The following is a 17548-nucleotide window of genomic DNA, read 5'->3' on the forward strand; positions in this document are numbered from 1 at the left end:
GCTGGTTCTCATCAGTGCCTTCTCCTCTGTGTCCTTGAAAGCTGATCAGCTGCAGGTAGAGTCACTCCTTCTTCTCCCCCTTCAGGCTGCTGTTCAGCAGGCGAAGCTGACTTTTGGTCCATGACACTTATTCTCAAAGTATACAATACTGATTGAATGTACAAGAAATACCCTGTCCACATTTGGCTATATGTACATAGGGACTGGGAAAAGAAAATGTTTAAACAGGTTCTGGGGCTAGTGGTTAAAATGTCCCCTCCATGCATTCTACCCTGTTCTGTGTTAAAGCCTGTACAGGCTTTGAATATTCTTGAATGAAAGTATAACCTGTCTCATTAAATTGATGTCACTGATATGACTGTTCTACCTGCAATAATTAACACGTTCCTTTGTTCAAACCCTCATTTGATGCTGCTGCTGTCAGTTAATGATAAACATGCGTGTGAAAACTAACTGGTGGCACAAAATTACTCTTCCAAAGTTTACCTACATTACAGGGAGAGGAATCAGAAGACAGATCCAGGTCCTTGTTGATCACTCACAAAGTTGTACTCCAACCACCATTGGCAAACTAGTGCCTTCCAGATGTTTTGGACTACAATTCCAACAGGCTGGATCTGAGTAGGGTTGAAAAATACATCTGGATTTTCCTTGACATACATGTAATACTATGGGTGGAAGCAGTATCTGGGAGGAAATGGAAAGCAAAATGTCCGGGAAAATCCGGACGTATGGCAACCCATGTCAGCAGTGTTGTTTTTGCCAATTTTCCTTAAAAATAGCTCAAAAATGTCTTTTTTGTGATTTTGCCCCCCCAAAAAGCCCAGCAACCCTAGCTGATGGGAGGGATAATCCAAAACTTTTTGCAGACCACCAGGTTGGCAAAAGCTGCATTACATTAGCAATTATACCATGTACACCTTTTCTGATAACCAAGGCAGAACAAATGGATGAATTTGAGTAAGCAGTATATCTGCCTGGCTATATATTTTTGCTACTAGTGATTTCTGTTACATGTGCAACATCCAGGTTGGCGTAGTGATTATAAACTACTTCTCCGCAGATGAAAGGTAAGTTATAGCTACTGCAACATTATTGCTAAAATTACCATTTGAATGATAAGCAATTTGGGGAGTAATTATAGTGCACACACTACATTCAATGCATTCTGATATATGGATAATTACTCCTGGTAATATGCTTTAGTTAGATATTACAACAACAATAACAATTTATTGCAAAATTAATTCCTTGGCACAATTTAACATTTATTAACAGGAAGTCAAAGTGACTTGGTTTATCGGGGGCCACTTGTAAGTTGCTTTCCCCTGTTCATGTGCTAATTGGTTATTATAGGTCGTTTTAATATTTTTTTAGTTTAAATTAATTTGGTTTCAAGGTGCATTTGTGGGGTTTTTATAAAGAAGACATGATATTTACAACTCATGTGGTTTTATTTAGGTAAAAAAATAGTAAGGTGATGCAATCATCTTTGGTAATAGAATGATGGATGAATGGAAAACATTTTTTTTTTTAAATCAGGTCAATGGTACTGATGATTAGTGCATTGTTAATCAAGTTCTTCAGATTGCCATCAAAAGCTTTATCTCTTTCACTCAGACTGGTGAGAGGATCATGAATATTAAAGAGATTCAAATCGATCTGCACTCATATAATATGGAGCACTACAAATGAAAAGGATAAATGAACCCAGGCTGTGACTCTGTGTACAGCTATATCTTTTAACTAGACGGCAAACCCTAATCAATTTCTGGACTGATATTAGGCTTCATACACAGCAAGTCCATGGAGATAAACTTTTTTTTTTTTTAATGCTCTGTGTATTTTGTGGATGAACTACTTAGTTTAAATTGTACACCTTAATTCCAAGTACATTTACTTGGGGGGGGGAAAGATCTGCTAAACTCAATGAGGTTTAATTTCTTGAGTCACCTACTGTAATCTGGGCCTTCTTCTGGTACTGGTCCAGACCAAAAGAAAAAGAAAATAACTCAAGCTTGTTGTTACTATGCTGTGCAAGCTCAAATCCCATTTCTTTGCTGCAGTCAAAAGCAACAGTTCAGTGAAGATCGCAAAGAATATAAGGATAACTAAGACGCGATAGGGGACACGGGTGGCACTGTGGGTTAAACCACAGAGCCTAGGACTTGCTGATCAGAAGGTTGGCGGTTTGAATCCCCACGACGGGTTGAGCTCCCGTTGCTGCATCCCTGCTCCTGCCAACCTAGCAGTTCAAAAGCATGTCAAAGTGCAAGTAGATAAATAGGTACCACTCCGGCGGGAAGGTAAACAGTGTTTCCATGTGCTGCTCTGGCTCTCCAGAAGCAGCTTAGTCATGCTGGCCACATGACCCGGAAGCTATACGCCAGCTCCCTCGGCCAATAAAGCGAGATGAATGCCGCAACCCCAGAGTCGCTAACGACTGGACCTAATGGTCAGGGGTCCCTTTACCTTTATCTAAGACATGATATATGATTTACAAGGGAAATAAGCAACAATAAAGGTCACATGGCTCTGTTTGACAACTGAGTTGAGTGCTTGGGTAGTGTGATCCTATATGTGTTTACTCAGAGTTAGGTCCGGATGTGTACAATGGGGTTTTCCATCAGGTAGGTTTGCATAAGATTATGGCCTAAGAGTCTCATTGCCAAGCTGCTTGGGAGCAGGAGACTTAAAAGAACATCAGGCCTCTTAATATATGCAATCAAACAATGTACTCTGTAGGAGAGAGCCTCCTGAAGAAAGCAGGAGGGCCATCCCATATAATATAGGAATTGGGCTTTTAGTGTGCTGGCACCTAGCCTTTGGAATCCCCTCCCATTACTTGTTGAGCAGATTCCATCTCATGTGTTTTCAGCACCAGCTGAATACCTTCATATGATGAGTCTGGTGGATCAAGCCAACGGCCCATCTACTTCACCATCCTGTGCTCATCGTGGCCAACCAGGTGCCTGTGGGAAGCCTGCACATAAGTACAACAGAATTCTGTCTGCCTGCAGTTCCCAGCAACTGGCATTAGGAGGCGTAATGCCTCTGAAAATAGAGGCAGAACATAGCTATCAAGGCTTCCTTTTTCAACAAGCCTTTTAAGTGGAGATCCTACTCTTTATCCCAATGTGTATTGGAGCTATTTTCAAACTTCATTTGTATATGGGATTGTTATAATTGTTTTATTTGTGGAACTGTTCTTAATTATCTTTATAATTTCCTTTTTGGTTGTTACTCCTTCGTTCATTTTACGATTGGATATTTCATTGTTGTAATCTGCCCTTAAACCTTATGGTAGAGGATGGGTAAGAAATTTAATTATTATTATTATTATTTAAATAATAAAAAAAAACTTCTGCCCTGACCCTCACCACTTTGTGACCTGGGATGGATCTACACACCGGAAAAAAATTCTCTATAAATAAGTCATAAATTAAATTGTTATAACAAAAGAAAAAACCCTATGTAAAATTGCATAGAAAAGTTTTGTGCTCTACAGCGCCATCTGTTGTTGCATAGTTATAACGCATTTAAAGCACTTTAAAAACAAGCAAAGTAATATAGCTGAGTCCCATGTCTGAGACTATGCCAGTGTTGTTCCTTTCTAGCTGTGTTCATGAACAGGAATGACAATTCAGGCTGTTACTATTAATAAAAAAAATTATTTTGACCATAGTTCTCAACCTGAAGTGTTCCTAAACATAACAATGTTGCAGCATCAGAATCTCCCTTATATAGTACAAGGTCCATCTGATACAGCATTGTCAACACTGACAGGCTGTGGTTCTCCAACAGGTCAGTAATGAGAGCAGTTGAGATTCCTTGGGGCATGTAGAGTTAGCTGGTTATACTAGTTCTTCTGTGATAACTATGTTGCAATGTTACAAATGAAACGCATACCTCTTTGCTACAAAACAGTGGGTTAGATCCAAATTGAGTCATTATTAAGTCTCATTGAAACACACTTGAATTGGTCGCTGTTTGGATTGCTCTGTTAGTCTGGATCCAAGCCATTAAGAACATAGGAAGAGCCTGAATGGATCAGACCAATGGCCATCTTGTCCAGTATTTTGTTTGTTTGACCAACCAGATGCCTGGGGGAGACCCACAAGCAGAATTCAAGCACAAGAGCGCTATCCCCTCCTGTGGTTTCCAGCCACTGGTTATTCAGGAGCATTGTTGCCACCAGTTGTGATTGTGAAATTTCTATATTCTAGAATAGCTTTTTCTCGCCCTGGGGCCCCAGATGTTGTTGGACTACAACTCCACTCAGCCCTGACAACTAGCCCTGCTGGAAGCTGTAGTCCAGCAACCTGTGGGGTACCAAGGTTGGGAAAAGCTGTTCTAGAGCCAGTGTGGTGTAGTGGTTAAGAGCGGTAGATTCGTAATCTGGGGGACCGGGTTCGCTTCCCTGCTCCTCCACATGCAGCTGCTGGGTGACCTTGGGCCAGTCACACTTCTCTGAAGTCTCTCAGCCCCACTCACCTCACAGAGTGTTTGTTGTGGGGGAGGAAGGGAAAAGGAGAATGTTAGCCGCTTTGAGACTCCTTCGGGTAGTCACAATGCGGGATATCAAATCCAAACTCTTCTTCTTCTAGAGGATAACTAGTTACTTTTTCTTTTCTGTCTCCCTCCCTCCTTCTCCACCCCTCATGCCATTTAAGGACAACCCTTTAAGAATATTTGGCTGGTTCCACCCCACCTCCAGGTTTTCCTTTTTTTAAAAAACAAGATGTAAATTTACATTACTTTCTCTAGTTAAATGTTAGCACTTTCCTAAAACCTCTGAGAAGAAATTATACATTTCTTTTAACAGTAATGAGGTATAATTATTAGAAATTAATTTAAGACTCTACAAGTGCAGTGTGACATGCTGCCAGGGACTGGGGTGTGATATTTTAAGTGATCTTGTGAAAGGACAGAAGCGCTGAAATTACAGCAATCTTCTGTGCAAAGTTGTATCAACTTGTTGCTTGACCAAGGTTTTTATCCTGAATTTGCATTATCTCTGTCTTTCTCAAGCCGATTTTCTTCACTCATAGCCAAGTAAGATTGTCTCCCATAAAAACGGTTTTAACAGTCAGTCCGTAAGTGACTGTGGAGACCAATTCTGGATCCACACATCCTTCCACAGTGGGGACATAGGTTTCCGGCCGGAAGTTGATCACGGTGAGGGTTTGCCAAGTGTGCCTTCCTCTTAGCATGGTTCTCCCTTTCGTCCTGAGTTCAAGCATCTTCAAAGCCCATGATACCTTTGGTAAAAGCGCTCACCAGTGTTTCCCAGTTGCCGGTGTTTATACTACATTTTTTAAGATTTGCCTTCAGAGAGTCGTTAAAACTCTTTTGTTGACCACCAGCATTACACTTTCCATTTTTAAGTTTGGAATAGAGTAATTGCTTTGGAAGACAATAATCTGGCATTCGCACAACATAAACAGTCCAATGAAGTTTATGTCGAAGAATCATTGCTTCATGCCAATAGGACACATGGGGCAATTGATGCAGACAAAAGCCATATTCAGGCATTTCTCCTTACTCAACTGCAATTGTTTGTGTGTGTGTAGGGGTGGAGGAAGGGGGGTGCAGTGGGTGTGGGCCACCCCAGGTGTCACCACTGAGGGGGGGGTGATAAAATGCTGGGCGACGTTCACTGTGGGTCCTGGGAGAGACGCAGTGGCTTGGGTGTGCGCAGGCTCCCCGCTGCCTAAACGGTCCACTTGCTGCCTCCTGTTAGGAGCTTCCTACTCTCGTGTAGGACCCTGGTAGAGACACATGCCTGACTGACATGTTCTTTCCCTCCTGGTCGATTGTTCAGGAGCTTCAAAAGCTTTCTTCTGCCCGAATATGACAGTGACTAATGCCAAAAGGCATTAGCACACTTAGGGATCTGCAGAGTATTCGCAGTTTGCGTAACAGACCTCAGTAGCTCAGCATTTTAGCTAATATACATTTATTTACATATAAAACACTCAGAGCATTCTGACTTCGCTCTTTCCTCTTTCTCATCAGACAGTGAAGAGAGGAAAGAACAAAGAAAGAACAATAGTCCCACTTCACGGAACACAGTAAGACAAACATCCTGTCTCCATCACTTCCCACACTGTGGAATGAAAACATACACTGTCATGTGATAGACAACAATCCCATGACTGCAGACATGGGGAATGAATCTTCAACACCTCCCCCCCCCCCCAGCCGTAGGGCAGAGATAGCAGGCAGATTCCGGAGGCCCCGCTGTGCACCTCGCCCTTATGGGCGGCTTGCCCTGCCCCTGGACGTGCAGTCCCAGGCACCCAAGTGGCTTCCTCTGCCGCTGTGTGTGTGTGGCTGTGTGTGTGGTGAGGTCACACTTTCTTCCCCTGCCCTTCTCTCAAGTCTGAGAGCCAGTGTGGTATAGTGGTTAAGAGCAGTGGACTCGTAATCTGGTGAACTGGGTTCGATCCCCTGCTCCTCCACATGCAGCTGCTGGGTGACCTTGGGCTAGTCACACTTCTCTGAAGTCTCTCAGCCCCACTCACCTCACAGAGTGTTTGTTGTGGGGGAGGAAGGGAAAGGAGAATGTTAGCCGCTTTGAGACTCCTTAGGGTAGTGATAAAGCAGAATATCAAATCCAAACTCTTCTTCTTCTTCAGTCTTCCCTACGTGGATCACATGCCTTTCACTTGTAGGCTTCACAGTAGCTTTCCAATATCTGAAGGACTGTCATGCAGACGATGGGGCAGACTTATTCTCAGTTGCTCCAGAGGGAGGAACAAGGGCCAATGGATGGAAATTGCAAGGAAGAGGATTTTGACTAAACACTAGGAGAAACTTCCTATTTGATTTGCATACTTTGACTTTAATCTGTACACATTATTTCAGAATTCAGAACATTTGGGCAACATTTTAGGGGAGGAAATGTACAGCACATGCTTTGCAAGTAGAAGATGCCAGGTTGATCCCCAATATCACAAGATAATGTTGGAAAACAGCATCTTGTCCTTTCAAAAACTCTGGAGAGCCACTGACAACTAGTTGCATAGACATTACTGAACTGGATGTAGTTTCCTATGTACAGGCATCTCTGTCTGGAAGGGTAAGGTAGCCTGCTACATTTGAAAGTATAGGTAGTTTTGTAAGGTTAATTTTATCACTTATTACGTATCGTAGTTAAGTAAGTATTATATAAGGTTATGATTTAACAGGGACGCGGGTGGCACTGTGGGTTAAACCACAGAGCCTAGGGCTTGCTGATCAGAAGGTCGGCGGTTCAGATCCCCGCAACGGGGTGAGCTCCCGTTGCTCAGTCACTGCTCCTGCCAACCTAGCAGTTTGAAAGCATGTCAAAGTGCAAGTAGGTAAATAGGTACCGATCCAGTGGAAAGGTAAACGGTGTTTCTCTGCGCTGCTCTGGTTCACCAGAAGCGGCTTAGTCATGCTGGCCACATGACCCAGAAGCTGTATGCCAGCTCCCTTGGCCAATAAAGGGAGATGAGTGCTGCAACCCCAGAGTCAGTCATGACCGGACCTAATGGTCAGGGGTCCCGTTACCTTTACCATGATTTAAGAGGAATAAGAAATACAGGAAAATGCAATATATAGAGATTAGGTTTGAAAACCATCAGTTGGGGAGGAGAGAAGTCACAGGCTCAGGGAGCCAAATGTTTTATTTTGCAAACTACGATGTCATGTATGAAAATATTTGTAAAATTAATAAAAAATATTTTTTTAAAAAAAGGAAGGTTGAGGTAGCCTGAGATGGGAAAGATCCCTAAACATTTTTTGTATCATGGAAAAACACGTAGCACCCGAAATCATGGCCAAGGTAAGGCATCCACTGCATTGCTGATTGACTGGTTGGATGCAGAGGATTTCCATACGCCCATGTTCAGCCCATGTCTTCAGCACCTGCATAGTCTGGGCGACGGGAGAACCTTCTCCCACCTTCCGATCACCGAGCACCCAAATGCAGCAGAGTAAATGGAAGAAAAACTGGAGGTTTTGTAGCATACCTAATTTATTTCTACCAATTAATCAAATAAAAGAACATTAACAAACATGTACGAGAGGAGCAGCTCCCATACAGCCATCCTGTCACTAGACAAAACAAAGAAAAAGTGTTGTTGTTGCTTAGTCATTTAGTCGTGTCCGACTCTTCGTGACCCCATGGACCAGAGCACGCCAGGCACTCCTGTCTTCCACTGCCTCCCGCAGTTTGGTCAAACTCATGCTGGTAGCTTCGAGAACACTGTCCAGCCATCTCGTCCTCTGTCGTCCCCTTCTCCTTGTGCCCTCCATCTTTCCCAACATCAGGGTCTTTTCCAGGGAGTCTTCTCTTCTCATGAGGTGGCCAAAGTATTGGAGCCTCAGCTTCAGGATCTGTCCTTCCAGTGAGCACTCAGGGCTGATTTCCTTAAGAATGGATGCATTTGATCTTCTTGCAGTCCATGGGACTCTCAAGAGTCTCCTCCAGCACCATAATTCAAAAGCATCAGTTCTTCGGCGATCAGCCTTCTTTATGGTCCAGCTCTCAGTTCCATACATCACTACTGGGGAAACCATGGCTTTAACTATACGGACCTTTGTTGGCAAGGTGATGTCTCTGCTTTTTAAGAAAAAGTACAACAGTAGAAAAAGTACAAAAGAAAAAGTACAACAGTACTAGAGACGGAAGTCTCAAAGAGTAGCTTCCGCTCCCTCCTTTCTCTCAGTATGAAAGTAAAACAACACGATCAGGTGATCCTTGCAATGGGAGGGATGAAAATACTGACAGAGCAATGGTGGGAGGAACAAGCTCAGGAACCACTAAGGGGAGAAGGCTCAGAGCCCAGGGAATGGTGGTGGCATGATGGTGATTGGTTAGAGAGAAGCTGAAGGGGTAACTGGGCTTAGTGAGCTGGGAGAGTCTATGGCAGAGAGGAGTGAAGAATCAGAAGCTGAATCTGGCGAGGGGGAGGCAGAGATGAGTCAGGCTGGTGAAGAGTCACTGATGTCTCCCCCTCCTGCTGTGGAAAGATTTTAATCACACCACCTGAGCCATGAGTCTGAATTCTGCGTCAGCAAGTGGGAAACAGGACATGCTTAGAGGTTTTACTGCAATCAAGTGGTATGTAAATTGTGCTAACTATAAATAATAATAGAAAACCAGTTTACCAGTGGAAATAGGGGCATGCATTTAACACTTCTATGCTCACATCACATATCTCTTTGCAAATTCCACCCCACCCCTATCCCCGTTATTTTATAAAAAATACACTCAAAAATATAACTGTGCCAGAATATATTGTTGCTAGGGTACCAGACCTCAAGAATGATAATGCTAGAAAATTGCACTAATGAAATTTTAATGAGGCATTTTCCACAATTCAAAAAAATAGAGGCAGTCATTTTCCAGTGAAAGGAACCTGAAAACAGGAACTGTCCCTGATAAACAGGAACAGCTGTTTTCTCCCAGGTGCAAACTGATTATTTAAAGAGGCTTATTTGTTGCCATTTTTGGAGCGACCATTTACTCAACTATTGGGTAAAAAGGAGAAGTAAAAGGTAAAGGTGAAGGTTTTTGCACTGGCTTTGTAATTCCCTTTCTAGTGAGGCCCACCTTGCGCCCTCTTTGACGGCAAGGGAACACTCTATGAAGACATCTCCTTTTGAAAGACTTCATGAATAGGAAGCTGTTTCATTTTACTTCTTTTGGACCTTCCGAATATGTATATCTATGTATATGCATATTTATTAATAAGCTTCATTCTATGATTTTTCAAAAAATGTATGACCTGACATTTCTGATTTTAGTTGTTGGAGTGTTGAACTTGGATGTAGGAGACCAGGGTTCAAATTCCCAACTCAGCCATGAAGTTCACTGGGTGATCTTTTTTGGGTTGCAAGATCACATTTCTGCCCCCAGTGTTGTTGTTTTTTGGGTGTGTTTTTTTCTGTGGACAGTTTTAAAACTGGGGACATAAAGGAAATGCCCCGGGTAAGGAACCTACCAAACATCAAACAAATAGGTCAAGGGGCTTACTGTGTATTACAGGGAACCAGGCAGAGGGCCTTCTTGGTAGTGGCGCCTTCCCTGTGGAACGCCCTCCCACCAGATGTCAAAGAGAACAACAACTACCAGACCTTTAGAAGACAGCCCTGAAGGCAGCCCTGTTTAGGGAAGCTTTTAATGTTTGATGTATTATAGTATTTTAATATTTTTTTTGGAAGCCGCCCAGAGTGGCTGGGGAAGCCCAGCCAGATGGGCGGGGTATAAATTATTATTATTATTATTATTATTTATTATTATTATTATCATTATTATTATTATTATTATTATTATTATTATTATTATTATTTAAATATATAAAAACCACTTGGGAAAGTCTCTCCTTCACCCTTGCTTCCCTTCTCCCTGTTCTGGAAATGTCCTCTATCAAGATAAAAGAGAATGTGAGATATAATTGTAATTGTTTGGGACAATTGGGAAAGAAGGAGGCCATTCCAATACTCTACCTCTTAAATTCTGCTTTCAGAGCCAAAACCCAAAGGAGAAGGATGACCCACATGGGGAAAAAAAAACCTCTGTTAATTTGCTTCAACTTCCTTCCTTCAAATCACTGCGATTGGTATGGTCTCAGAAATAATTCCCGGTGTTTAAATGCTAGAGCTGTCCATTGAAGCAAAAGATCCCTCTACCAGACAGGTTCTTATTGTGTTATCGGTCCACAATGCTTCTCCTGCATGCAAGGTTGTTGGGTCTTTTTTCTGGCAGAGTCCACACCTTGTCATCAGTTTCAAAATGACAGTGTTTATTTCTCCCTATTTAATCTAGATTTACCTTTCCCTTTCCCTAACCAAAACAACAGTTCTTAAAATGCACTTTTGGGGGGCAATTCAGTGCTAGCTATATCCAAGAGAAAGCCTTAGAACCTGGTACACATTTTACTTCTGGTATCGTATCCCACCCCTCAATAAACTGGATATGCTAACCCAATGTTTATTCCTTTGCCCTTTCAGGAAGTACAAGAGATGCCAGGTATATAAACATTCTGTGAACTGCATCAATTGTCGTTTTCAGAATGATCTTTATGTTTTAACCTCTCAGTGCAAAACAAAAACAAGCACATTAAAAAAACGAAGCAGCAACCTTTTTTCTATGACTACAATGGAGACCTGCTTTTTCAGATTTCACATTCCTAATGCAATTAAACAAATAGATTGTGCATACAAAGGTAAAAATTGACATCTATTTTCTCTTATAACAAGAGTATCATAGAAATGTTTTCATCTCTTTTTGCTGCTGTTCGATAAAGGAGTTATTGACCTAGTCGTGTTTTGCCAGTGCCAGCAGCAAACTTCTCATTTTCCTTCCGAAAGATGGCAGCTGTACTGAGATGTGAAATGTTTTAGTTTGCAAGATTCATTATTCGTAGTTCAGCACATTATCTCTGATGACTCATTTAAAACAATGTCCTTTCCTCTCTCTCTCTCTTTTTGTTATCTAAATCTCATCGCTTCTTTTCTTTGCAGATTATAGGTTTGGATGTGCATTTTCTGCCTACACACTTACTCTCTTCTGCCCTCTAATGGCAGCATAAAGCAACTGGGAGAAAAGTATGCACGAAACACCAATAAATTTTGTGATGGCAAAACAGGTAGGGGTGTGTGGATGGGGATCCCATAAAGGAAACTAGCATCTTGTATGGGTCCAATGTTTGCAGAGCACATTTCATTCACTGTGTTTCTGAAATATTATCCACAGAGAAAATATTATTTCTGTTCAAGCATAACACATCTTTCTGGCACTACTGGGGTGTATGGTAGGTAGAGGGGATACTATCTAAATTTTGATGTTGGATGTGGAAGGAAACAGCAGGGAGACAACAGGGAAGAAAGGAGACAGAGCCATATCAAGGGGGAATTTGAGCAAATGCTGTTAACATTTATTTAGAGGGAAATTAAAGGTTAAGCCCATATCTTCCTAGGATGGAAAACGTAGGTCTGATGGAGAATCAGGGCTGGTTCGATACAGTCTCCTACCTGAAGCAGATGTGTGCAGCTGCTGGTACTTCTCTCATTTTTGTTGTTTCCGAGCCTTCTTTTTGTTTATGCCTGCCTTTCCTTTCTGCTTGATTCCTTTCCTATTCCATGTAATTCATCAATTTCCTGGATATCCAAGTTATTTTACATAGATGGCAGCTAAAATGCCACCTTATTCAGGAGAGTAATTTATTTCTCTGTCCTCCTCCTTGCCACCAGCCATCATTTGCAATATACTGTAAGGCTCCTAAGCTGCAGCCGAGCGATGAGCTGGAAGAGGAAAACCAACAAAGGTGGAATCTACACACATTTAAGAACGCTATGAAAATGCTTTTTAAAAAACGTTTTGAAAAATACATTGAATTTTGCATAGCTCACTGTTGCCATCTAGTGTCACATTTGTATACTGCACTTTGTAACACATTTAAAACATTTTATTTGCAGCTGTGTGTTGTTGTTGTTGTTTAGTCGTTTAGTCGTGTCTGACTCTTTGTGACCCCATGGACCAGAGCACGCCAGGCACTCCTGTCTTCCACTGCCTCCCGCAGTCTGGTCAAACTCATGCTGGTAGCTTCGAGAACACTGTCCAACCATCTCATCCTCTGTCATCCCCTTCTCCTTGTGCCCTCCATCTTTCCCAACATCAGGGTCTTTTCCAGGGAGTCTTCTCTTCTCATGAGGTGGCCAAAGTATTGGAGCCTCAGCTTCACGATCTGTCCTTCCAGTGACCACTTAGGGCTGATTTCCTTAAGAATGGATAGGTTTGATCTTCTTGCAGTCTATGGGACTCTCAAAAGTCTCCTCCAGCACCATAATTCAAAAGCATCAATTCTTCAGCGATCAGCCTTCTTTATGGTCCAGCTCTCACTTCCATACATCACTACTGGGAAAACCATGGCTTTAACTATACGGACCTTTGTTGGCAAGGTGATGTCTCTGCTTTTTAAGATGCTGTCTAGGTTTGTCATTGCTTTTCTCCCAAGAAGCAGGTGTCTTTTAATTTCGTGACTGATGTCACCATCTGCAGTGATCATGGAGCCCAAGAAAGTAAAATCTCTCACTGCCTCCATTTCTTCCCCTTCTATTTGCCAGGAGGTGATGGGCCCAGTGGCCATGATCTTTGTTTTTTTGATGTTGAGCTTCAGACCATATTTTGCACTCTCCTCTTTCACTCTCATTAAAAGGTTCTTTAATTCCTCCTCACTTTCTGCCATCAAGGTTGTGTCATCTGCATATCTGAGGTTGTTGATATTTCTTCCAGCAATCTTAATTCCGGTTTGGAATTCATCCAATCCAGCCTTTCGCATGATGAATTCTGCTAAGTTAAATAAGCAAGTGTGCAGCTGTGTGGCTGAGTCCAAAGTTATGGCTAAGTTTGTAAAACTTATTAGCCATTTCATCAAAGACCTGGAAGTTGTGTTCTTCAACAAAAAATATTTTGAGTTGATAGATAGAACATTATGTGGTGGAACAACAAATCAGTTGTGTGAATCAAAGACTTAGCAGAGGCTATGAATTCCTTGCTCACAAAAAAACCACACCATGGACAGAAGGGGTAGGGAAAGGTGTATTACTGAAAAATGAAGATTGCATTGAGGCTATTTTTTTCCAGATGTAAACAGTGTTCCTTTTCTGCTTGCTGCTGTTATACTTTAGCATCTGTGAAGTGGACTGTAATTTATGAAGACACATACATTTAAGTACAATAAAATATGTATTTGTACTTCATTGTTCTTCCATGGATCTTAGAGTTGCATTCACAGCTGTTCCTCTCTACTATATTACCACAACAAGCCTGTAAGGTATGTTAAGCTGAGAAATAGTGACTGCTCGAGGCCACACAGAATGCTTTACACTGTAATGCTTACAGTTATGTGGGGATGTGAACTCTTCTCCCTAGTCCTAGTCCAGGCCACTGCTTGTTTTTAAGGTCCACATATTTCTTTTACAATAAACACTACCACACAAACAAGGACGTCTCTAAATCTATTAGTAAGACATTAGAAAGGCCAGTCTTCATTCTTTCCACGGTGCTGTATTATGCTTTGGTTTCCCTTCAGATTATATACATATTTTGCCTTTTGCTATCATGCCACATTATTATTGATGATAAGCTAGAATTATTGCAATGATTTGGAGGGTCATTTCTTTGTATGAGGAGAAGTCTTCGGTAAACCAAAAGTCAGACCCAACAAACTGTTTCCTTAAAACGTCACCTATGCCCAGGTCATGGTGAACACCTGCTTCTCCAAGTAGCTTCATTACCCCTTTTTACAACTAATTGTTTAGTTGATTTAGAAATATTTACACCCTACTTTTCAACAACAGACCCCCACCTTGGCTTTCCCTACCCTCTCATTAAGGGAAACACTGTAGCCTTTGAAAGGGAAGCAGGGGGAGTGGAACAGCACACTCAGGGTGCTCCCAGACAACCTGTTTATTGAGCGTTCATCCTGTTTTGTTTGTGGGGAGATCAGATGATACTGGCTTTTTAATCAGCATTTGTTCAGATTAATTTGCAGGGAGGTTAGACGTCATCATACCAAAGCACATGTTTCCCCAGCACATTCTTCATTATACAATCTTTTGGGGAAGTGGGTTTGTTGCACAAGACTTCCCAACCAACCATGACTGTGCAACCTAAATTTACAGGTATGTACCGTAATTGAAACCCACCTGGAAATGGCCACCACTTGGAAGTGCTCTTTCCCTTCTGTGAACTTCAATTCTGCCACTGTGAACATCTTACTTATCTTTGGCTGGCTCCCCTAAAACAACCCTTTATCCTTTGCAACTTAGGTTCTCAAGTCAACTTTCTTACTGACCCAGCCAACTTACTATATTGGGTAGAGTGACAACTGCAGGTTTTACAGGCGACCCTGAGTGACTTGGGACCTAAACAGTTGAAGGAGTGCCTATTTCTGTGTAGTCGTGCCTGGGAATTAAGCTTGGCTGTGGAGACCCTTCTTAACATCATACTACTAGGAGTTGTGTATCGGGTATCTTTTCTATTGTGGCACCACAGCTTTAAAAATCTCTGTCACTTGAAATCCAAATGATGGCTCCTCTGATATTATGTGGATGCCATCTAAAAAAATCCAGGAATTTTTTTTTTTGGGGGGGGCAGACTTTAAATTAGGGGGGAGGCCAGAACCGAGTTATCTGCAACACAGTTGGTCAGTTAGTTAAATATTTTTATTTATTTACTTGATTTGGGGGAGGGGCAGCTGCCTTCCTGCCCCCCACCCCCAGTTACATCCATGGTATTCATACGACATTTTATTTAAATGCTGCATGCTAACGGAAACTGTCATTTTCTCTCCATTTGTGATGGTTGAATTTGTTTGCTGAAAAAAAATGAACAAGTCTTTTTGCCCATTGAAGGGAGTGTTGCACATAACTTCTGCGCTGCTTTGAAGTTACCTATTGCCAACGGTCATTATAATTAGATATGCTACCCAAAGCTACCCTTAGGCTGTAATCCTACAGACTCATACTTCTGAATAAGCTTCACTGAACTCAATGACCCTTATGTCTGAGTAGGCATGCTTAGGATTGTGCTGCAAGTTTCAATATCTTAATATAGAGAACAAGAAATCAATCCTAGGTTGCATTTAGACGTGGGACTTATTGTGTTAATTTTACAAATTACAGTGCTAGCGGTACTGCCCCACTTTCCAATGTTCCTTTCACACTGCAGTAGATTGTTGTGTTTTGGAATTGTGGCTTTTTGATCAATATACTGCCACGTTTTCTTTCGTTTTTTAATTTTAGTTGGCAGGAAAAAACTGTATGCCAGTGTATGAGCCCAAATTTTATCAACACAAAACTCCTGTGATTTTCCAAGTTAACGAGGGTTACAAAACCTCCCCCCACCCCCAGGAAACAATGCAGAAAAGAGTAGTAAAGTGCTAGACTCAGAAGTGGCTCTTAGGTCCTGTGAAACATCACATGAAATGCAAAAACAAACAGGTAAGGAAACATCATGAAGATGGAATAGAGTTTCTCCTAACCACAACCCTAGATAGGCTTCTTTCTTTCCATATTGCACCGCTCAGAGCCACTTGGCCATATGTAAGAGTGCTTGTGTACAAATTGTAATGTAGGTCGTTCTGCAACATGCGCATGAACAGTGCCGGATTTACATATAAGCTGAACAAGCTATAGCTTAGGGCCCTGCTCTCTTAGGGACACCCCAAAAAAATTAAAGGAAAAAACACCTGGATGTACATTTCCAAAACTTTAAGTTAGAGCTTAATAATTATTTCACTATTAATATACTTCTTCTTAATTGTATTTCACTATTAATATACTTCTTCTTAATTGTATTTCACTATTAATATACTTCTTCTTAATTGTATTTCAGTTCAACAATTACTTTGATAAAATACATATTTTGTTATGTGCAAATATGCTATAAATTACCATGTAGCATATATTCAACACAAAAAACAGCGACAATTTGTTGTTGACAAAGGACAGATGGACGTATAAAGGGCCCCATTACCTTCAGTAGCTTAGGGCCTCATCAAACCTCAATCCAGCCCTGCACATGAAGTCAAACCCTGGGAGATCTTGCAGTTCTAACATTGATTTCACAATTCTTGCTACCTTGAAGAAGGCTCCAAAAGTGAATCATAGAAACATAAGAAGCTGAGTCACACCATTCTAGCCCAGCATTGGCTACGCTGACTGGAAGAAGCTCTCTAGGGATTAGACAGAGGATGTTCAGAGGAGATGTGCTGGTGATTGAAGCTGGGACCTCCTGCATGCAGAGCAAGTGCTGTTCCATGGAGTTAGTTTAAAATTAGGCTTTGGTGGAGCTTCATTGATGCTAGTATTGACCACAGGTGAAGAGACCACGCATGGATTTATCTTATCAGTTTCGTAGCACATAATGCTGACAATGACAAGAAGTACAGTTGAGAACAACTTTAGTGAATCCAGTAGAAGAAGGGGATGAATTTTCCCATTTTCCCTGCTTTCCCTTCTTTTCTAATGATAAGATTAAAAAAAATTAATATTTTGACACACAGTAGGCGCTTCAATTAAACACTGGCAGAATCAATTGCTATTCTTTTCTTCGGTAATGAAAATGGGATTTTTATTTGAAATTCTTGGTACAAATGCGAGAGGCAGCATCTTCAGCTCCTTCATTAACTGTTTTATTTGAGAAAACAATTAATAAAATCAAAGTCAATCTTTTCCCCTCACTATTCCACCGAGGTTAAAATAGATTAGTATTCATATAGTTTTCGTTGTATATTGGAAAGCTGAACAACACATTTTATTTCTAACAGCAGGGGAAAAATGAAGAAAACCAAACTTAATTACACTGGTGATGTTAGGCCTTGGAATGGTTAAGGAAGCACAAGAACTCCTGTTGCAAATTTCTGGGTTCAGGACATTTATAAGTTGTTAGTGAAAATCTCAGAGGGCTGAAACTTACTGTAAAACAGCATGGAACCCAAATTGTTTTATTTTCTGAACTTGAAAACTTGGAAAGAAGGCAGTACAAGCAACAAATAGATTAATACTT

The 17548-nt window shown here is 41.4% G+C and overlaps 1 long non-coding RNA gene across 3 annotated transcripts in view; it reads left to right on the top strand.

Moving 5' to 3' along the window:
- Nucleotides 1-17548, top strand: part of LOC114597853 (uncharacterized) — a 239187-nt gene that overhangs the window by 182457 nt on the left and 39182 nt on the right. The window lies entirely within an intron of this gene.

The sequence above is a fragment of the Podarcis muralis genome, chromosome 6 (assembly GCF_964188315.1).
Source record: "Podarcis muralis chromosome 6, rPodMur119.hap1.1, whole genome shotgun sequence".
Taxonomy (NCBI): domain Eukaryota; kingdom Metazoa; phylum Chordata; class Lepidosauria; order Squamata; family Lacertidae; genus Podarcis; species Podarcis muralis.